Genomic DNA, 22,672 nt, shown 5'->3' with positions numbered 1-22,672 from the left:
CTGATATTTTGCTATTTATGTCATTTTGCTTTTTCCAGAATGTTAACTGCTGTAATTGGAATTGTGCAGCATATATCCTTTTCAGATTGACTTCTTTCATTTATCAATATTAATTTCATTTAAGACTTCTCTATGTCTTTTCATGGTTTAATAGCTCATTTCATTTTTTCACTGAATAATATTTCATTGTATGGATGAACCACAGTTTATTAATGAAGGACATCTTGCTTGCTTCCAACTTTTAGAAATTCTGAATAACTGACATAAGTATCTATTAACAGGCTTTATGTGTGGATATACATTTTCAATTCAAGTGGATAAATACCACGGGGTAGACTGCTAAACCATATGAAAAGTTTATGCTTAGTTCTCTAAGAAACTGCCAAAGTCCTCTTGAATGGCCACAACATTTTGCCTTCCCCCAAACAATGAATAAGTGTTTCTATTGTTCAATATCTTCATCAGAATTTGGTTTTATTTGTTTTTGGATTTTAGTAAATCTAGTAGGTGGGTATTACTAGTCATTGCTTTCGTCTACAATTTCCTGATGACAGGTGATAACATCTTTTCATATGTTGATTTGCCATCTCTTTATTTTTGGTGAGGTGTTTGTTCAGATTTTTTTGTCCATTTTTAATAGTGTTGTTTGTTTTGAGTTCTTTGTATATTTGGGGTTTAAATTATTTAATAGATAAGTGTTTTTCAAATACTTGCTCCCTATCTGTGGCTTGTTTTTTTAATTCTTATAAAGGTATCTTTTGAAGACCACATGTTTACACTTTTAATAAATTTTACTTTAACCATTTTTTAAAAAAATGGACTATGCTTTAGACATTATGTATTAAAACTCATCACCCAACCAATATTTGCATTGTAAAAAGTTTATATCATTGTTTTATTATTTTATTGTTTGTTCTACTTAGTCACACATGATAGCAGAATGCATTTTGATTCATAGTACAGAAATGGAGTATAACTTTCCATTTCTCTATACACAATGTAGAGATTCATCATTCATGTAATCATACATGTACATAGGGTAATGATGTTTGTCTCATTCCACCACCTTTCCTTCCCCCAGCCCCTCCCCTTCCCTCATTTCCCTCTACACAATACAACATTCCTCCATTCTTCCCTTACCTCCCCTGCTATCCTCTGTTATTCATCAGCATCCAATTATCAGAGAAAATATTCAGCCTTTGTTTTTTGGAATTGGCTTATTTCACTTAGTATGATAATCTCCAACTCTGTCCAATTACCTGCAAATGCCATAATTTTATTCTTCTTTATGACTTAGTAATATTCCATTGTGTATATATACATACAGCTTCTTTATCCATTCATCTGTTGAAGGGCATCTAGGTTGGTTCCACAATCTAGCTATTGTGAATCCAGCAGCTATAAATATTGATGTGGCTGTATCACTGTAGTATGCTGATTTTAAGTCCTTTGGGTATAAACCAAGGAGTGGGACAACTGGGTCAAGTGGTGGGTTCATTCCAAGTTTTCTGAGCAATCTACATACTGCTTTCCAGAGTGGGTGCACCAATTTTCAATCCCACCAGCAGTGGGTGAGTGTGCCTTTTCCCCCACATCCTTATCAACACCTATTGTTGCTTGTATTCTTGATAATAGCCATTCTTATTGGAGTGAGATGAAATCTTAGGGTAGTTTTGATTTGCATTTCTCCAATTACTAGAGATGTTGATCATTTTTTCATATATTTGTTGATTGATTGTATATCTTCTGTGAAGTGTCTGCTCATTTCCTTAGCCCGTTTATTGATTGAGTTATTTGTATTTCTGGTGTTAAGTTTTTTGAGTTGTTTATAAATTCTGGAGATGAGTGCTCTATTTGAAGTGCATGTGGTAAAGATTTTCTCCCACTCTGTAGGTGCTCTCATTTTAAGGCTATGTTCATTTTCAGATAATTTTTGTGAAAGGTGAAAGGTCTTGATGTGGTTAAGATTTTCTCTTTGTCTTTGATTTTCTTTAATCTGATATAATATTGGTTGTGCAGGTTTTTCTTTTTAAATTTATCCCACTTGGTGTCCTTTGAACTTCTTGAATCTGGGGTATCGTCTGTCATTAGTTTTGGAAAATTCTCATCCATCATTATTTCAAATTTTCTTTTGCTCCATTATCTTCATTTCTCAAAGTCATATGTATCATATTTTTTCAAATAAAGCTGCAGTTCTTGGATATTCTGCTATTCTGCTGGATTTTTGTTTGTTGGTTTCCTTCCTCTTTTGCTTTTTCTTTCACTTTAGAAATTTTCTATTGACTTATCTTTAAGGTCACTGAAATTGTCTTGGGCTGTGTCCTGTCTACTAATAAACCCATAACTTTCTTCTTTTCTCTTAATGACATTTTTTATTTCCAGCATTTCCTTTATTCTTGGTTTTCGTCTCTCTTCTTGCATTGCCATCTGTTCCTGCATTGTGTTTATTTTTTGTTTTCATTAGGATCTTTTATTTCTTTTCTTTTTTTTTATTGTAAACAAATGGGGTACAACTTGTTTCTCTGTTTGTACATAAAGTAGAGACATACTATTTGTGTAATCATACATTTACATAGGATAATGGTGTTTGATTAATTCTGTTATTTTTTCCTTTCCCCCATTCCTTACACCCTTCTTTTCCCTCTATACAGTCCCTCCTTCCTCCATTCTTCCCTCCCTCCCACCCCCCCAATTATGTATCATCATCTGCTTATCAGCAAGATCATTCATCCTTTGGTTTTTTGAGATTGGCTTATCTCACTTAGCATGATATTCTCCAAATGCATCCATTTTCCTGCAAATTCCATAATTTTATTATTCTTTATAGCTGAGTAATATTCCATTGTATATATATACCACAGTTTCTTTATCCATTCATCAACTGAAGAACATCTAGGTTGGTTCCACAGTCTGGCTATTGTGAATTGAGCAGCTATGAACATTGATGTGGCTGTATCTCTGTAGTATGCTGATTTTAAGTCCTTTGGGTATAGGCCAAGGAGTGGGATAGCTGGGTCAAATGGTGGTTCCATTTCAAGCTTTCTGAGGAATCTCCATACTGCTTTCCAGAGTGGCTGCACTAGTTTGCAACCCCACCAGCAATGTATGAGTGCACCTTTTCCCCCACATTCTCGCCAATACCTTTTGTTGCTTGTATTCTTGATAATCACCATTCTAATTGGGATGAGATGGAATTTAGGGTAGTTTTGATTTGCATTTCTCTTATTACTAGAGATGTTGAACATTTTCTCATATGTTTATTGATTGCTTATAGATCTTCTTCTGTGAAGTGTCTGTTCATTTCCTTAGCCCATTTGTTGATTGGATTATTTGTATTCTTGGTGTAGAGTTTTTTGAGTTCTTTATATATTCTGGAAATTAGTGCTCTATCTGAAGTATGATTGGCAAAGATTTTCTTCCACTCTGTAGGCTCTCTCTTCACATTGCTGATAGTTTCCTTTGCTGAGAGAAAGCTTTTTAGTTTGAATCTATCCTAATTATTGATTCTTGCTTTTATTTCTTGTGCTATGAGAGTCATGTTAAGGAAGTCTGGTCCTAAACTGACATGATGAAGATTTGGACCTACTTTTTCTTCCATAAGATGCAGGGTCTCTGGTCTGATTCCAAGGTCCTTGATCCATTTTGAGTTGAGTTTTGTGCAGGGTGAGAGATAGGGGTTTAGTTTCATTCTGCTGCATATGGATTTCCAGTTTTCCCAGCACCATTTGTTGAAGAGGCTATCTTTTCTCCATTGCATGTTTTTGGAACTTTTGTCTTGTATGAGAAAATTGTGTTTATTTGGGTTTGTGTCCGTGTCCTCTGTTCTGTACCATTGATCTACCTGTCTATTTTGGTACCAATACCATGCTGTTTTTGTTACTATTGCTTTGTAGTATAGTTGAAATTCTGGTTTTGCATTATCCCCTGCTTTAGTCTTCCTGCTAAGGATTGCTTTAGCTATTCTGGGTTTCTTATTCTTGCAGATTTCATGATTGCTTGCTCTATTTCTGTGAGGTACGTCATTGGAATTTTAATTGGAATTGCATTGAATCTGTATAGCACTTTAGGTAGTATGGCCATTTTGACAATATTAATTCTGCCTATCCAAGAACGTGGGAGATCTTTCCATCTTCTAAGGTTTCTTTAGTGTTGTATAGTTCTCATTGTAGAGGTCTTTCACCTCTTTTGTGAGATTGATTCTCAAGTATTTTATTTTTTTTGATGCTATTGTGAATGGGGTAGTTTTCCTAATTTCTCTTTCTGAAGATTCATCACTTATGTATAAAAATGCGTTGGATTTATGAGCATTGATCTTGTAACCTGCTGCTTTACTGAATTCACTTATGAGTTCTAAGAGTTTTCTGGTGGAATTTCCAGGTTCCTCTAAATATATAATCATGTCATCAGCGAACAGGGATAGTTTGAGTTCTTCTTTTCCAATTCGTATCCCTTTAATTTCTTTGGTTTGTCTAATTGCTCTGGCTAGAGTCTCAAGAATGATGTTGAATAGAAGTGGTGAAAGAGGGCATCCCTGCCTTGTTCCAGTTTTTAGGGGGAATGCTTTCAGTTTTTCACCATTTAGAATGATATTGGCCATGGGCTTAGCATAGATGGCCTTTACAATGTTAAGAAATGTTCCCACTATTCCTATTTTTTCTAGTGTTTTGAGCATGAAGAGGTACTGTATTTTATCAAATGCCTTTTTAGCTTCAACGAAATAATCATGTGATTCTTGACTTTAAGTCTGTTGATATGGTGAATTACATTTATTGATGTCTGGGCGTTGAACCAACCTTGCATCCCTGGGATAAAAATCCACTTGATCGTGGGGCACTATCTTTTTATGTTTTTGTATGTGATTTCCTAAAATTTTGTTGAGAATTTTTGCATCAATGTTCATTAGGAATATTGGTCTGAAATTTTCTTTTTTTGATGTGTCTCTGTCTGCTTTAGGTATCAGGGTGATAATGCCTTCATAGAATGAGTTTGGAATGGTTCCCTCTTTTTCTATTTCATAGAATACTTTGAGAAGTATTGGAATGAGCTCTTCTTTAAAGGTTTTGTAGAACTCAGCTGAGAACCCAAGTGATTCTGGACTTTTATTTGTTGGTAGGCTTTTGATTACTTCTTCTATTTCATTACTTGAAACTGATCTACTTAAATTGTGTATGTCTTCCTGGTTCAGTTTAGGTAATGCATATATCTCTAGAAACTTCTTGTTGTCTTCGAGATTTTCTATTTTGTTGGAGTATAGATTTTCAAAATAGCTTCTAATTATGTTTTGTATTTCAATCGTGTCTGTCATGATATTTCTTGTTCATTCCGAATTTTAGTAATTTGAGTTTCTGTTTCCTTCTCTTTGTTAGTGTGGATAAGGGTTTATCAATTTTGTTTATTTTTTCAAAGAAAAACTATTTATTTTGTCAATTTTTTCAATTTTTTCTTTTGTTTCAATTTCACTGATTTCAACTATTTCCTGTCTTCTACTATTTTGGGTTTAGATCTATTCTTCTTTTTCTAGGGCTTTGAACTGTAGTGTTAGGTCGTTTATTGATTTTTTTTTCTTCTTTTATTGAATGTGCTCCATGAAATAAATTTTCCTCTAAGTACTGCTTTCATAGTGTCCCAGAGATTTTGATATGATGTATCTTTGTTCTCACTTACCTCTAAGAATTTTTTTATTCCCCCCTGATGTCTTCTGTTATCCATTCATCATTCAATAGCATATTATTTGATCTCCAGGTGTTGGAGTATTTTGTTTTTTATTTTGTCATTTATTTCTAATTTCAATCCATTATGATCTGATAGAATACAAGGTAATATCTCTATCTTCTTGTATTTGCTAACAGTAGCTTTGTGGCATAATATATGGTCTGTTTTGGAGAAGGATCCACGTGCTGCTGAGAAGAAAGTGTGTTCACTCTTTGTTGCGTGGTATATTCTATAAATGTCTGTTAAGTCTAAATTATTGGTTGTGTTATTTAGATCTATGGTTTCTTTGTTCAAGTTTTGTTTGGAAGATCTGTCCAGTGGTGAGAGAAGTGTGTTAAATTCACCTAGTATTATTGTGTTATGGTCTATTTGATTCCTGGAATTGAGAAGGATTTTTTTGACGTACATGGATGAGCCACTGTTTGGGGCATAGATATTTATGATTGTTATGTCTTGCTGATTTATGCTTCCCTTAAGCAGTATGTAATGTCCTTCTTTATCCCTTCTGACTAACTTTGGCTTGAAGTCCACATTATCTGATATGAGGATGGATACTGTGACTTTTTTGCTGTGTCCATGTGCATGGTATGTTTTTTCCCATTGTTTCACCTTTAGTCTGTGGATATCTCTTCCTATGAGATGAGTCTCTTGCAGTCAGCATATTGTTGGATCTTTCTTTTTAATCCAATCTGTCAGTCTATGTCTTTTGATTGATGAGTTCAGGCCATTAACATTCAGGGTTATTATTGAGATATGGTTTGTATTTCTGGTCATTTGGCTCATTTTTGTTTTTTGACATGACTTGGTTTCTCTTTTAATTGGCTATTTCTTTAGGGTAGTTCCTCCCTTTGTTGATTTACATCATTGTTTTTCATCTGTTCCTCATGGAATATTTTGCTGAGACTGTTCTGTAGTGCTGGCTTTCTTTTTGTAAATTCTTTTAGCTTTTGTTTATCATGGAAGGATTTTATTTCATCGTCAAATTTGAAGGTAAGTTTTGCTGGGTATAAGATTTTTGGTTGGCATCCATTTTCTTTCAGAGCTTGAAAAATGTAGTTCCAGGCCCTTCTAGCTTTTAGGGTCTGGATTGAAAAATCTGCTGATATTCTTATTCGTTTCCCCCTGAATGTAATTTGAGTTTTTTCTCTCCCAGCCTTTAAAATTCTGTCTTTATTTTGTATGTTAGGTATTTTCATTATAATGTACCTTGGTGTGGTTCTGTTGTAATTTTGTGTATTTGGAGTCCTATAAGCCTGTTGTACTTAATTTTCCATTTCATTCTTCAGATTTGGGAAATTTTCTGATATTATTTCATTGAATAGATTGTTCATTCCTTTGGTTTTTTTCTCTTTGCCTTCCTCAATCCCAATAATTCTTAAATTTGGCCTCTTCATGGTATCCCATAGTTCTTGTAGATTCTGTTCATGATTTCTTACCATCTTCTCTCTTTGGTCAACTTTGTTTTCAAGATTAAATATTTTGTCTTCAATGTCTAAGGTTCTGTCTTCCAGGTGTTGTATCCTATTGGTTATGCTTTCTATGAAGTTTTTAATTTGGTTTATTATTTCCTTCATTTCAAGGATTTCTGTTTGTTTGTTTTTTTTCAGTATCTCTAACTCTTTATTGAAAAGATCTTTTGCTTCCCACATTTGTTCTTTTACCTATTGATTGGTGCAATCATTCAAAGCCTGCATTTGCTCTTTCATCTCAATGTTTGCTTCTCTGATCATTTTAATCATGTATATTCTGAACTCCCTTTCTGATACTTCTTCTTCTGCCATGCTGTCATTGGATTTTATTGATGTAGCATCTAGGTTTGTTTGGGACATTTTCTTCCCTTGTTTTCTCATATTGCCCAGGTATTTACCCCTCTAGTAGTGAAACTCTGAGATATTGTAGATTTCCTCTTTTGACTTATAGTGTCCCTGTAGATTTCCAATAACTCACCTCCTAACTTTCAGCAGCCTGAAGTCTTGGAGGAACTTGATAATGCAGTGATCCACAAGGAAGCTCCAGGGGTGGTGGCCTTCAGGTAGGGTATATTCCCTGCTAGTGGGCAGAGGCACCTCCACTTGTTGACTGATGGTCAGTCAAAGGGGGACTAGACCGTGGGCTGGGACATGGCTGGTCTGGGCCTGGGTCTCTTGTTCTACCGCCCTGGTGGGAAAGCCTCACTTGTCGTGGAAGGCTCACCTGGTGGGGAAGTTCCCTGGGGTCCAGACCTACCTCCTGGGCCTGGGAACCTTGCTCTGTGCCGCAGTCTCTTGCTGGGTGGCCTTCCTCTACAAACGCTTCTGGTTGTCCGGGTTCACTGCTTCAGCGAGGGAGTCTTGCTGGGCAACTCTACTCCACGAAGTTCCCTGCATTCCGGGACTACTGTCCTGTCCGGGGAGCCTTGCCCAGTGGTTCATTAGAATCTTTAATGTATTAGTCATAGTTTAAAAAATTCCTGGTCTGAAATTCTAAAATCTCTACCATGTCTGATTCTGGTTGTGACACTTGCTTTGTTTCTTCAGATTGTTTCTTGTCTTTTAGTATGTTTTGCAATTTTTGGTTGAAAGTTGTATTGTGTGTAAGAATAGAGGTAAATAGGCCTGTAATGTGAGGTTTTTATGTTACTTTGGTTAAAAGTTGTGCTGTGTTTAATGTTGCTGTAGCTGTAGGTTTGTGAGGCTTCATTTTTCTATACTATGCTTGTTTTCATACCCCCCTGGTATTTGAGTTCCTTAGCATTTTTTTCCTTCCTAGAGTCTACATCTTGCAGTTTTTTAGTCTGTAAACTATAAGCATAGAAGACAATGAAGGAAATAAAGAGAGCAGAGGGGCAGTTCAACAGTACACAGATTTATTTGGAATAAACATGCAGAGGAGACTGAGACCAATGTTCTGCTAACAGCCTGGGGTAGGTATAGGCTCCTGAGGGCATAGGGAAAGTTTTGCAATGAGACCATTATTAGGGGGTTCTCAGGGGAGGGTCCTTTTGGTCCTCACCTCCCTTCTTTGAGGTGGTCACTATTCCATGTAGAACCAGGTGTTTTCAGGATTCCAGTCCCAGATAGAAATTTCCTTTCTTTGCATGGTGTTGGAGTATTATCTGGGTGTTAAGGTCAGGCTGAGCCAGAGGGACTATGATGTGACTTTTGTTCTAAGATAGAGGATACATTTCAAAATGGTGCTGCCTGTGTCAGGTTCTCCCTAACATAAACCATTACTGTTATACTGAGGTAATAAAACCAGACCACCCCAGACGAGAAATGAGGTTACACGAAGATTGTCTTGAAAAACAACTTCCTGTGGAAGAGGCCATTTCCCCTTATTGCTTCTGCTTCTGTAAGCATGCTTCCTGCAAGAGACTCCTGCACAAGTGCTTCAGTCACATAGGCTAGAAATTTTAAACAGCTCAATGGCAGGACAGGTCTGAGATGATGCCAGATAGCCTATAAATGTAAGAAACTGTGGGTTGGAGCTCAGATTTTGGCTAGAGACTCCTTTGAGCCTGCTGGAGTAACAAACCTGAGTTCTTCCACTCTTCCAGTGTCATTTGGTGCTTCCTAAAGGCTCTGCTTAGAGGGGTAACAGAGAGTACTCTATAATCCTGTGATGCTCCATCTTTAGTGGGCCTATGCCCCCACTGTGACTTTTGCAAGTGTTTCTTTGCTTTTTTCTCCTTAGGGGAGATAGAGAGACTAGAAGAGGGGAAAGCAGGGATAATTTCTCTCCCTTGGCATCCAGGAAGGCTTTGGAGAATTCTCTTTACTTGCTCAGTAAGCCTTTGTTGTAGATAAAGCTTTGACTGTATTTGGAAATGCTTTGCTTTTCCTTTCTTCTTTAGAAACAAAGGTTTTTCTTGGCTCTTCACTATGACAGCCTAGTGGGGTTCCTGGACATAAAACTCAGGAAAGTTTCTCATTCCTGCACTAATCTGCAGTGTTCTTACAAGTGTATGGCTTTAACTACTTTGGTTTCAAGGAAACTGGTCTTGGTTGTAATTGTCTCCTCCTCAGGCTCCTCAGATTTCAGGTGGTGGTTTTCCCTATGACCTCAAGTCTATAATGAGTCCAAGGAAAGTTGCTGTTCCGTTTATTTGGAATTTTTTCTCATTGTAAAAACAAAGTGATGACTTCCAAGTTCTTTATGTGTCAGAGTTGAAACTAGAAGTTCTTTACAAACTCTAAAGTTTGAAAGTTATTTTTTTTTCCACCTATAATTTCTTTACCCATCTGGAATTAGTAGTTGAGAATGGCACGAAGTAGGGTTTATTTATTTATTTATTTATTTTTATGTGGCTAAAAATTCATCCCAACATAATTTATTGAAGTTTCTCTTTTTCCCATTGTTATGGTTTACTATTTTTTAAATTTATTAAGTTCCTATGTATTCTTGATTCTTTCTAGTCTTTTGTTTCTACTTTATTAGGTACCCATATATCTTTAAAACAATAGCACACTTTTAAATCCAGGTGTTAGAGGTTAGCTCAGTGATAGAGGGCTTGCCTAGCATGCCTAAGGTCTTGGGTCCAGTACCATACACACACATAAAAATGATCAAATCTGTTAAGGCCAATATATTCCTACTTAATTCTTCTTTCACAGTAGTTGGGCTATGCTTGGCCTTTTGCAGGAAAGGGTTAATTTCTGTTTTTTTTTTTTTTTTTTTCTTAAATTGTTCTCGTGGTTCAGAGAAACTTTCAGTATTTGTAATAATGCTTTTCTTAATTCTGAAAAAAAAACTTCTATCATTATTTGAATATTTCTTCTTACCATTTCCCTCCAGCTTTTCTCCATTTTCTTAATGAGATTGTTATTTCTGCATTGTCAGAAATTCTGAACATCTGCATCCTGAAATGTAACAATAATGTTCACAAGTATTTACACTTACAATTATATTCACTGCCATTCTTTTCAATGATGTTCCTTTTTCTTTTCTCAGATGGCAGAATTTGTACCATAGTCCCTTTTTTTCTGAAAAAGTTTATGAAGACTAATTTTTATCAAGTTGTTTTTCAGGGACTTGGTATGGTTCTTCATTAATTAAATTAGTTGATTGATTAAACCATTATGAGAGCATTCTGTTTTATCTTCGGATTTTCTTTCTGTTTGATTTTGATTATCTTCTTCAAAAAACAGTGGCTGTTTTCCTTTAATTGTGTTCTATATTTAACACCCTTTAATAAAATTTTTAAAAGCCTACTTCTTTTCCTTTTCAATCTACTCATTTAAAAAAGTTTTTCCCTATGTGTTCTTGACTCTTCTTTAGTAATTTCTATTTCTAATGTGACGTCTACTCCTTTCTTACAAAAATAATTTTCCTCTGAGCACTTATTTTTATCCTCTATTGGGCCACATTTCTTTTACTTTCTTTGATTTTCATGAAAATGTTTGATCATAATCTTAGACTAATATGAAGCATAATTTTCTGATATGCATTCCTCATTTACTTTGTTTCATTATTGTACTATTTTTCTTGGTTCTGAAAGTGCAAGTATATAAATTTATGCTTTTGCCCATTATCGAATGTTACAGGTTTTCCTGGACCAGCTGTTTGTAGGACAGAAACATAAAGATGAACAGCTGAGATAAATTGGGATATTAGGAAAATTTGCTGACTTACCCTGAATACTTTGTTGCTGGCATTCTGTCTTGTAGGTGTGATTTTGCCCCCACTAGGGGAACTCTCTGGCTGTTGGTCACAGATATTGATTGGCAATTTATATTTCACTTCGTATTAGTCAGGGTTCTCTAGAGGAACAGATCCAGCAGGGAATTTATTAGATTGGCTTACATGACCAAAAGCTAAATAGGCCCACAATGGCTATCTTCAACTTGGAGAGTTGGAGGAACCAGTAACTGCTCAGTCCAAGAAGGTGAAGCCTCAGAACAAGAGAGATCAATGATGCAGCCCCAGTCTGGGACTGAAGGCCTGGGAAATCCCTGTGAGTCACTGGGCAGAATTCACTTTGGAAGAGTGAAGGAGCTAGAGTCTGATATCCTCAGCAGCAATCATGAACCTGTGCAAGAAGAATTGAGCTTGTCCATCTGCTGCTGCTCTCTTGTTCTTTCAACTTTTTCTTCTATTAAAGCCTCCAACCAGTGCTGACCACACTTAAGGTGGGTCTCTGCTTCAGTTCCCTGTCCTACATGGCAATCATTGAGACACCCAGGAGCCTCAATCTTAGGCATTTCTTAATGCAATCAAGTTGAACATTTAGATTAACCATTATACTTCCTTTCTGGTGACAAAGGCTATAGTTCTGCATGCTACCCAGTTTCGTCTAAATTCGGTCTCACTGACAGCCTATTTCTTGCAAAAATAACTTTTGTATCTCTCTGTGGGAAGCTCACTCTCACACCCTGGTCTTTTTGCTCCAATCAAGGCATCTGGGGTTATTCCTCCACTGGGTCATCAGTCTGGAGAACTCCTTGTTAGCTCAAGGTTTGCAAAGCTCATGTTTTCTTTTTACGGTCTCTGGGCACAATGTCCAGTGCATTCAGCATTTCTTCTTCATAAGCTATGGTTCAGTGTTGGTAGTTATTCCTAGTTTTCCCCTGTTAATTTAGGGGAGAAGAGGAAACAGAGGCATCTTTTCTGTACTACATAAGAAGTTAACATATTATTGTTGTTGATGAAAAAAGATGGTGAAGTCTGCCAAGCATCAGTCAACATTATTATATAGGTCAACATGTCACTAATAAGTAGCCAGATACACCTTCCCCCCCCCTTCTCCTATAAAGTGTGGATTTTTTTCTTCTTTTAATTAAATCCAGCAAGTCAGAAACTAGTATTAAAATCTAATGCATAAATCAGAAAAGTCCCCAGACAGCAAATGTGTGTGTATATGTATATAGCTCATAAAGATTAAATGTAAATATTTTTTCTTGTATTTACCTATGTGGAAATAAATGACTAGACTATGTTTTATCTAGATAATAAGGGTTAATTGATATGGGGCCTTTGATGCTACCTGTAGGTCAGTTTAAATCATTGACCTGAAAATAAGTAACTAAATGTTTATCTTTTACCTGTCACCTGAAACATCCAGGTTCCATGGAACTAAATAATCTAAAAGTGGCACATTTTATAAGAGCTGCTAGGATGTTTATTGACACTCTCACATGATCAATTCATGGTTGTCACCTTGCTTAAGTTGATCAACCTCCTATGTACTTGCAATATTGTAATTACATTTCCTTTTGACAAGGATGCATTAAGTGTGGCTGTAAGATGGGAACCCCTTTCAGCTTTCATTAATTCAATATAAATCCAAAGCTTGCAGAATCAGCAGAGTTGTCTACAGTAGCTTAATTGGAATTGCTGGACATGAACATTGATTCTGCTTTACTCAGGTAAAGATGAAAGTAACTGCAATAATAGATATTGCATTTGAAGGTCATTGAATTGTAGTCAGGCAGGGGAGCAAGATATTAAAGTGCACACTAAATAATGGAATTTTATCCAGTATCTGGGAAGCCTTCAGTAACACGGTATCAATTGACCTTGAAATTTCATACTTTTGGGACTCAGAGAATTTGTTTTTGGTTTCAGAGAAAGAAAAGGATGTTTTGAAAGGAGATTAATATGGCCAATTTTATTTTCTGTGAAGTTTACACCTGATAATTTATTTGAAGATTCCATGAGGATATGTAAATTAAGATTCTAATTTTGAATGAATCTGATATAAAGGGTGAAGTTCATACCTAAGAGGTCATTCACTCCAAACTCTTTATTTCTAGGCACTGCCTACTGGATGCTGCACTGCTCTGAGGTCTCCCCAGTACAGATGCAGGAAAAGGCCCATCAAGCAATGAATACCAGCACAACCATCCCATTCCTACCCCTTGCAAAGTTCAAACGTGCCCATCTGAGCAAACTTTTAGTACCAAGTTTATGTATCAAATATGTTTTAGTTCTTTCAGGAGAAAAGAAAACAGCTATTTCCAATTTGAGGGTCCAACTTGGGTGAAAAGAGAATTGCCAAGTCTTTCTTCTGAAAAAAAACCCAGCATCTTTAGGGAGAACAGAGTGAGTCTTCAGCAATGTAAAATCAGGCTATAAATGGGGATTTTAAGACCCAAAGCATTGGATTACAAACATTTTACAGAAACATCTTTAGCAGGCAGAGAACTCTCTGGAGAAGGAAAACGTGTCTTTTCTCCTTTCTACCCCACTTGGTAAAGTTGATTTCAGTAACTCATTGTTGCAATCTTTTATGGTAGATGACCATATAGTCAAAGACCACTGTCAAAAGCATATGAAAAGACAAGTGGAAATTAGCTTTTAACCAGTCTCTGCCCCTTGTCCTAACCCCTAGGATAATGTCACACATTTCAAACTCGTCCTCTGAGGAGCTGACTTATGTTTGCTCCCTTTTCTTTGGCAGTGACTTTAAAAAAACCCAGTTCTTATTACAATCCTCAGATTTAAAATTAAGTTTGATCACATCTTCTCAGGGCGTACCTTAGAGGCACTCTTATCCCCAGCCAAATCAACTGTTTCCTCCAGTGACCCATTCCAGGAAATGTTATTGTTCCTAACAACCAGCTCAAATATGTATTTTCATTTAAGCTTCTTTTTTACCTTCATTTCACATGTGTTTTTATGTGTCAGGCATTTTCAACAAGTATCTGCCATTACATCATTATGTGAAGTATGAAATGGGGATTCTTCTAATTTAAAACTTACTTTTACTCAGTGACTTGACTTGGAAATGTTTTCCATTGCACTGGGGGTGTTAGGCCAGGGTGTGTGTGTGTGTGTGTGTATTTTAGAAGGGTCTCCTGCTGCCTATTTCACCTCATATAAGACAAACTGGCATAAGTGGACTCAGAGTGGAAAGAGGGAAGTTTGTAAAAGTGCAAGGACACTCCAAAGCCACTTTGTTCTTCTTGACCAACATGCAAAATCTAGGAAGAACACCAGGATGACAGAATCAAGGGCAAGATGGTTGCTTCCTTTGCAGATCCTCTATAAACTGCAAGACTGAACATGGGTATTTTGTAGTGCTTTATAACAATGGATACTTTGGTGCTGATTCTAGGTTTTATGACTCCTGTTTTATGTCCTGCAAACAATAACGGACATTTCCCTTTTCTGTGTATCACAGGAAGTCACAGGCCTAGACAAGAAGCAACTCTGCTCTGCTTTTCAAACCTCATTCTTCTCAACTGCAGGGACTATTTGGTTTCTATTATGTGTCTGGCCTTTCATATTCCCGATGGTGCATCTGATGAAACCCAGTAGCCAGGTGTGTGAATGTGGTTGAAAAGACCCATGCAGGATCAGCACCGCCTCCCCACAGCGTGGGATCATCCCCTCCTGAGATGGCCACTGTCAGTGGGACTGGTATATGAGTTGTTCTCCCAACTGAAAGGATGGATCATATGACCAGTTAGTGCTTTTTGTCCTGGTCTCTTTTAAACTAACCACACAATAGTATGATCTCTGGCCAGGGTCCATGACCAGGGACAGAGTTTGCCTGTGTAGATTTTTCTGCTACAGATATTGGGACTGAACAGTTGGAATAGACCAGGTACAGTCACCATTTTTCCTATTACAATGGGATTATCCAGACATGAGCTTCAGAAAAACGTGTGTGGGATTCTAGAGTAGGCTGAGCAGCCTCATAACACATTCCCTGTCCTGTACCAGATGCCAAGTACTGCATCCTGTCTGCTCCTGTAACAGCCCCTTCATTGTTTCCCAGATATTCTGCTGTACTTGCAGATAGCCATGTCTGAAAAACAGCCTCAAGAAATCTGGGATAGCAGCAAACCTTCGACAAATGTGTAAGTCCATAGTAGTGGCAGATGACTGTGAGGCATTTTCTTAGCTTAAAAACAACAACAAATAAACAAATATAAGTATTAAGAGTAATGATGGATTTCCTCCCAGTTTAAAAAATAACTTCTTGCATGTTTGAAGTACTATACGAACTATCCCAAATCCCCATGTTTAGTCCATTTGGTGACAGTATAGTTTTATATGAATCTGCTTGGGAAAATGTGTATTTGGTGAATAAAAAGATAATCAGAGTCTTAGGAGCAGTAATATTTGTTCACATAAACAAATATTATGGAGAGTGAAAAAGATTAAACTTGACATGTATCATGATCATAGTAATATTGATGAGAGATGATATCTAAAGATCTTACAGCTTTCTGATCTATGCAAAGTGAAAATGAATTTTAGATGATTTTCTCTTATCTCTTATTTATATTCTTTCCTCCTTCTTAGGAGAAAGTTTTCAATGGGAGATAGTTAACGGAAAGTATTGTGAAAAGTGAACACACTACAAGGGATTTGGAAGAAGAGAATATTCTCAGAAGACACAGGCACTGACACTACTTTGTGAGCCAGAAATCATGGAAAGTTGCCCATTCATTAAACTTCTACCAGAGAGGTTCTCATATAAAGAACCTACCATCATTTAATCTCACCTTTCTCCACCCTGCAAAGTGAGAAATATCATAGCAATTGGGAAAAAACAATTCTGAGAGGCTAGGAAGAGACAAAGCTTGGATTTGAAACAAAGATCCACCCTTCATCAACCTTGAACAGGCTACTATTTTGCTGTATGTGTAGCTGCAGATGGGAGGCTTGCCTCATGGACGAAGCATTCAAACTCAAGAAGAACTCGGTAGAAAGATAGGAGGAAAGAGGCTAACTTTCTGTGACCTAGAATTAAATATAGTACTTGTTCAGAATTTCTTCCCTCCTACCTCCCTTAAAAAAATAGAGGGGAGAGAATGGAAAAGAGAAAATGATTGGGTGCCTATCGTGGTAACATAGGATGTTGCAATGGACATTTTTGGGAGACCCTAAGATGACAGATATAAAGCACCAAATGAGACCCCAGACTGGGATGCAAATGTTCAAAATAGAGCCAGTTAGACCCCAGCCCCAAGTCCCAAATTGAGTGGTAAGAAAAGATGGAATTCTAAAGGGGATTTCTTTGGTAAGAATCATTGATATGTGTTGTAGTTTGGATATGAGGTGCTCCCTGCTCCACTGTGCCCCAAAATCTCATGTGTGAGATAATGTAGAAATATTCAGAGTGAATGATTAAATTGTGAGTGTTTTAACCTAATCATTGGATTAATCCATTTGATGGATTTGATTGAACTAACTGGGTACAAAGTGTGGGCAGGTGGGGCATAGCTGTAGGGAGTTGGTCACTGGCGGGCATGCCTTTGGGGTTTATATTTTGGCACTTTACTCTCTCTCTCTGTTTCCCAGCTGCCTTGAGTTGAGCAGCTTTTCTCTATCACAGCCTTCCAGCTCACCTCGGGCTCAGAGCAATGGATTTGACCAACCATGGACTGAACCTCTGAAACTGTGAGCCTCAATAAACTTTCCCTCCTCTAAGTTGTTCTTGTCAAGCATTTTGGCCATACCAATGTAAAGCTGAGAGAGCATGCTACCAATCCCAGTCTATGTCCCCACTTCCAACACAAAGGGATGAGCAATTCCATTCCCTCAGTTGACAATAATTGGAGAAGCATCAAATGACCACTCAGTGAGCTTGATGTAGGATAGACAAGGGCAATGGCCTCATTGTGTCCCCAAATATTCTAGGGATTATAACACAAATACACTTAGAATCAATATTTTACCACTTCGTGTGTGTGTGCAGTAAAGGATTGATTCGGCAGGCTCAAGACGTGCACATTCCAAAGAAAGTTTCTAGTCCTTGCTGGCCTTCTTGGATAAGTCCTTGGACTATCCTGCCTGACAAGGGTGTCTTTATATTCCTGGGGTCTTGGGCCTGCCAGATAGCTTATGCTGTCTTTAATTGTAATCCGCAGTGCAACAGTGCTGAAATGTGATTTGGTCAAGAGGGTTTTGCCCTCCTGGATGTACTAGTGCAAGAGTGGGTGAGTTATCACAGGAGTGGACTCCTGATAAAAGGATGAGTTTGGCTGTCTTCCTTCTCACTTTCTGTCACTCATATGATGCCTTCTGCCACATCATGACTCAACAAGACTCAACAAGATTATAAGATGTAGCTACTTGATTTTGAACTTCCCAGTCTTCAGAACTGTGAGTCAAATACTTTTCTGTTTATTGTAAATTATCTAAGTGTCAAGTATTCTGCTATATAGCAGAGGAAAATGGACTAAGAAAATAAGTGTCTGACTTGTATCTGAAAACAAACAAACAAACAAACAAACAAAAAGAAAAACCAACAAACAACCCATAAAACTTATTTCTGTCTCTGGTGGTGGGAGATCGGGAGGGTTTGATTCAAATTTTTAGAGACAAAGTGTATATGAGTGTCCTAAGGACCAGATGCAGCCAGATCAAGAGAAAGGCATTTTATACCTTGCCCAAGAGGGACATTAAAATGTGAGCAGGCGTAGGTGGTGATAATCCACATTTTCCTACCTTGAGACATTTTAAATTGTACATGTATGGTTTCTACACTTGTATGTTTGTTATATTTCAGTGAAAATTGCTTTTCAGAAAAGGACGGAGAAGCCTCATCAGAAGAAGTTACAAGTATTATTAGTGGATGTGTCAGGGCTACAGAAAGAGCAAACAGAAAGGTGGAGGACTTAGGCACATCAAAGGGAGATTTCAGGTGAGTGGACAACACTGAGGCAGGTGTCAAACAAAGCCCATGGAGTCTTTTTTATGAGAGAAAGAGTCAGCTTTAAACATTGTGAGAGTCCTGGGAGCCCCCAGCCTGCTCTCTACAAGATCATGTTCTCATCTCCACCTGCACTCAAAGACTGGAGAAACGGAAGCCTCGGTGAACAAGTTGGGGAGGTGAGAAGGAACGTGATGGCCATGTCCACCTCACCGATTGTAGCCTTTTATTTTTTCCCTGCTTTTTTTTCTAGGTGGCTGATTCTAACTAGGGGAAGGTGAGGGCAAATGGCTAAACTGAATGAAGCTGGAAGCTTTTGCTAGTTCTCTATGTTTTCAGAGTTCTAAGTACAAGCTGAGGACCGTTTCGTGAGGTACATGACTTGCAGATTTTCCATTACTGAAGAGTGATCAAGATGTCAAGTCTTCATCCAGGGACAGGAAAAATACTAACCACAATGAATAAGTTAAAGGACAATGGGAAAACAAAATAAAACTGTTTTTTCTTAATCTAAGATCTCCCATTTGTTCAATTTATTGGTTGCAGTCATTGGAAAGGAAGACTGTGATGTGACTCTAGGACAGAAAGCAGCAAAAGTTGATCATTGTAAATGCAACACTATCCAATTGAAATAAAATGCAAACCATATGTGTGGTTTAAAATTTTTGTGGTAGACACATTACAAATAAAATGAACAATGAAATAATTTTTAAAAACATTTTACTTAACCTGATATATCTAAATATCATTTCAGAATGTGATTGAGGTAAAACTTTTTTAGAGGTGGTAGACACTCTTTTTATTCTTGCATTTCTTTTTGAAATCTAGGGTACATTTACACTTTGAGCATATCTCAATTTGGGTTAGTCACTCCTAACAAGCTCAATAGTCCCAGGTGGCTGGTGGATGCTGTTGGACTGTGACATTGTATGACTCTGATGGGGTGAAAAATAATCAGAAATAGTCATAGGACTCCATGCTCAAAGGACGTGGAGGTAGAGGTCTCCAAAATGAGCAAGAAGATGATGTAAGATTCCTTCTTCACTTGTGTTGGGGCTGGTGAGAGAACAGATGGATGGGTATTGGGCAGAGAATAATGGAAGGTGGAACTCAAAGGTTGCATGAGGTATGATCCCACCATCTGTGTTGCCATTGAAAATTGACTTTAAGGCATTCAGCAAGAGAAGAAATTGAGAGATAAATTCAGGGTACTTTTCCTGAATTAACAACTACTGAACTTAACTTTACATAAAATGAGCACAATATGCCCCCAAAGGAGAAGTTACTTGTCTTTGCACAACTATATGTTTTTCTTAATTAATAAGTGCCCTGTGTTGTGCTTAGCATTATACATGATGCAAGTACTTTATTACTGTGGTTTTGCTGATGAGGAGAGTGGGAGATTCAGAAAACAGAAACCAATAATCAACTCCTTGTTAATAGAATGTTATCACAGAGGAAACCCTTGAAGTCCCTGGATACGAAAACTCTCCCTTACACTTGAGAATTTGGGCTTGTGGGAAGGGAAGCAATTGCTGAATGACTCGTACTAACCAGAGAGCTTCTGGTTCTAAATACAGTGTTTCTTCCTGTATAACATTATATTTTTTCAGGACCACCAAGAAGGATCCTGTCTCTTTAATGAACTCCTGGAAAGAGAGCAGGCTATTTTATGGGGCAGTGAACTCCTTTCTAGACCTGAATACAGAGATTGGGGATTCTTCCCAGATTGCTAGAAAAGGTCCACAGAATTGATTGCAGGTTGTGGCAGATTCCTTAGCTTTTTTTCCAACTTAAAGACATCTGATGGATTAAGGCTGCTATAAAGGTTTTAGCATTATGTAGTTCTCCAAATCAGATTACAGATCTTCCCACAGATAGTTGTCAGAGTTGTTCTGAGTACATTATGGAAGCAACAGAGGTTGAGGCAAAGGATGGAAGAATAAAAGCCGGAAAAAATAAAGGCCTCAACACAAACTTCATCATGCTCTGAGGGTAATTAGAGTTTTAATTAGGTTCTTAATCCTGGATTCCCATGCACTCATAAGGAGAGAAACTCCAATGTGTGGGCTCATTAAGCCCATTCCAAAGGTTGCATGATGGATCATAAGTAGATATAATCTTAACACTTTAAGTAAATGAAAATACTCTCCTCATCTGAACAAGCAGTTATGAGACTGGTATATGAGGGAAGCAGACAGATCACTTCTCATTTTTTTCTGCTTTTTGCTGAATCAGATTTTTATATAATAGCTTTGAAGATAATGATTTTGAAAGACTGTCATTCTCATGAGGGTTAAGCAAATGGTTTAATCTTTGGAGTTTTCAGTTTTTTTTCTTCCATAAAATGGCAGGATGAGATGAGATGAACTTCAAATCACTTCCTGATTAACATAGTACAATCTTCAATGTACAGGTGAATACAAAGAATGGAAAGAACTTTAAAAAACTAGGTACACTTCTTTAGGAAAATAATAAGAACTTCCCAGAAAAACAGAAGTGGACAATGGGTTTTTAGTTTTAAGATGTAAAGCCTTTTATTATAAGGAGAGGAAAGATCTTTTTGGAATGGCCGTATGGCTGTGATTGATACCCTGCTGATGTGTCACAGCCAAGCCAAAGCTTAGAATGATTTTGATGAGAGAATGGGGTGAGTGTGGGGGAGCAGGATCCGTGGTGCAGAAACAGAGGTGGCATGGGCAGAGGAAAGAAGAGAAGCTGGAAAGAATTGAAGGGTAGGAACACCAATCAAGGGCATTGATTAATTGTACAATGCTCATTATGTTTTCAAGTGGGGATTTGTAGGAGAAAAACTTGCAGGGCTGTACTAAGGACTTTATAGTGTGAGGAGTTAGACTAAGGGGTTGTCAAAATGGAAACAACAGAAATAGATGTTCATTAGTCCTCAAATATTGTTTGGAATTGTAGTTTTGTGGGAATTTTGAATGGAAAGAATTCAGAAAACTTGCAGATCAGTGCCATCCATGAAGATATAATATAAGCCAAATGGGTAATGTAAACTTTTTCTGGTAGCCACATTTAAAAAACAATGAAGAATAAGTGGAATTAATTTTCACAATGTATTTAGTCGAAAATAATGTATCTAAAATATTATCATTTTGACATGTCATGAATACAGAACTTAAGATATTTTACATTCTTTTTCTTGTATTAAAGCAAGTCTTCAAAATCTGGTGTGCATTTCCTGCTTCCGGTTCATCTCAGTTTGCTCCGGTCCCATTCCAAGTACGCAACAACCACATGTGGTTGGTGACTCTGATATTGAAAGATGTAGTTCTAGAGAACTTGTTTCTACATTGTCATATTTTTCCCTTAATACACTTTAGAAAATGTATGATTATTTTTATATGAAATTTCAAAACAGACAACATTATATCATTCAGTGCTTAGGGATTTGTGAGTAGGTGGTAAGATTTGATGAGATGCAAGGAAATGATTTTCAACAAAATGACAGCATTTCCTTCGTTCTATGGGAAATACCTGATAGAATTAAAAAATAAAGGAAAATAAAATCTTCCCCCAAATATCCCACCAAAGAGAGATGAATTTTTTTTTTTTTTTTTTTCTTTTCTCTCTCCTTTTAAGAAGGGAAGAATCTGGAACCGAACCATGAGCTCAAGGTATCAAAGGTGAGGCAGCACGGATCTTGCTACGTCATGCGCTTTGGGAATTACTGGCTGAATTAAGTTCTTCAAAGTCAGACTGGTGACTTCATACTGACTGCCAACAAAAGGAAGAGGCAGCATTTGAAACATAAGAAAGCAGGCGATGTTGGACCTTTGGCCAAATCTGATGATGCTCAATCGCCTGGAAGGACACACTAAAAGAAGAGAGAACAATCAAGGACATCGACTTTTTTCTCTTGAAGACATGAACTTAACCAATTTCCTGGAATCCTAAAAAAAATTTTACTAGAAGGAAAAACAAAACAAGCCAATAACCTCACAAACCATTAGGTACCCAGGGTTTCTGGGAGAGCAGCTATAAGTGCATAGTCTGCGTCCAATTTGTGCTGTCATTTTGGAATAGGAAGAATATTGGAATGACAAGTGAGATTGAAAAGCTGTTAAAAGCCAGAAAAAGTAAGTGTCTAATCCATCAATGGAAAACTGTCAGCCCCTTCTGTCTTTGTAAGACTTGGCTTGATGGTAATTCAAGCACAACTTCTGAGTTTCAACCAGCACTTAATTGCAAAGAAACAGACAATTTGGAGGAAAGGAGACATAATAAAAACAATGGACCCCACTCTAGTTTCTGCACTGAGAAAATCTGGATAATGTAATTTATTTAGCAGAAGAAACCTGAACAAAGAAGTGGTGTACATCTGTGGGTTCTAAACCTGGCTGGTGATTT

At 37.3% G+C, this 22,672-nt stretch overlaps 2 long non-coding RNA genes across 2 annotated transcripts in view; both read left to right on the top strand.

The window, feature by feature from the left end:
- LOC306645058 overlaps positions 1-15,495 on the top strand; it is a 137,815-nt gene extending 122,320 nt beyond the window's left edge. Inside the window, exons 8-9 of the long non-coding RNA XR_013759520.1 lie at positions 14,813-14,953; positions 15,413-15,495. This is a non-coding gene — a long non-coding RNA (uncharacterized lncRNA). The remainder of the gene's footprint in view (positions 1-14,812; positions 14,954-15,412) is intronic.
- Positions 15,496-16,117: 622 nt separating this feature from the next.
- LOC306645031 lies at positions 16,118-22,299 on the top strand. The gene is made up of 3 exons (XR_013759513.1): positions 16,118-17,748; positions 18,172-18,289; positions 21,905-22,299. It is a non-coding gene; the product is annotated as an uncharacterized lncRNA (long non-coding RNA).
- Positions 22,300-22,672: the final 373 nt, after the last annotated feature.

This window comes from Sciurus vulgaris (genome assembly GCF_902686455.1).
Source record: "Sciurus vulgaris genome assembly, chromosome: 15".
NCBI classification, from domain to species: Eukaryota; Metazoa; Chordata; class Mammalia; order Rodentia; family Sciuridae; genus Sciurus; species Sciurus vulgaris.
This window is presented reverse-complemented; position numbering and strand designations above follow the sequence as displayed.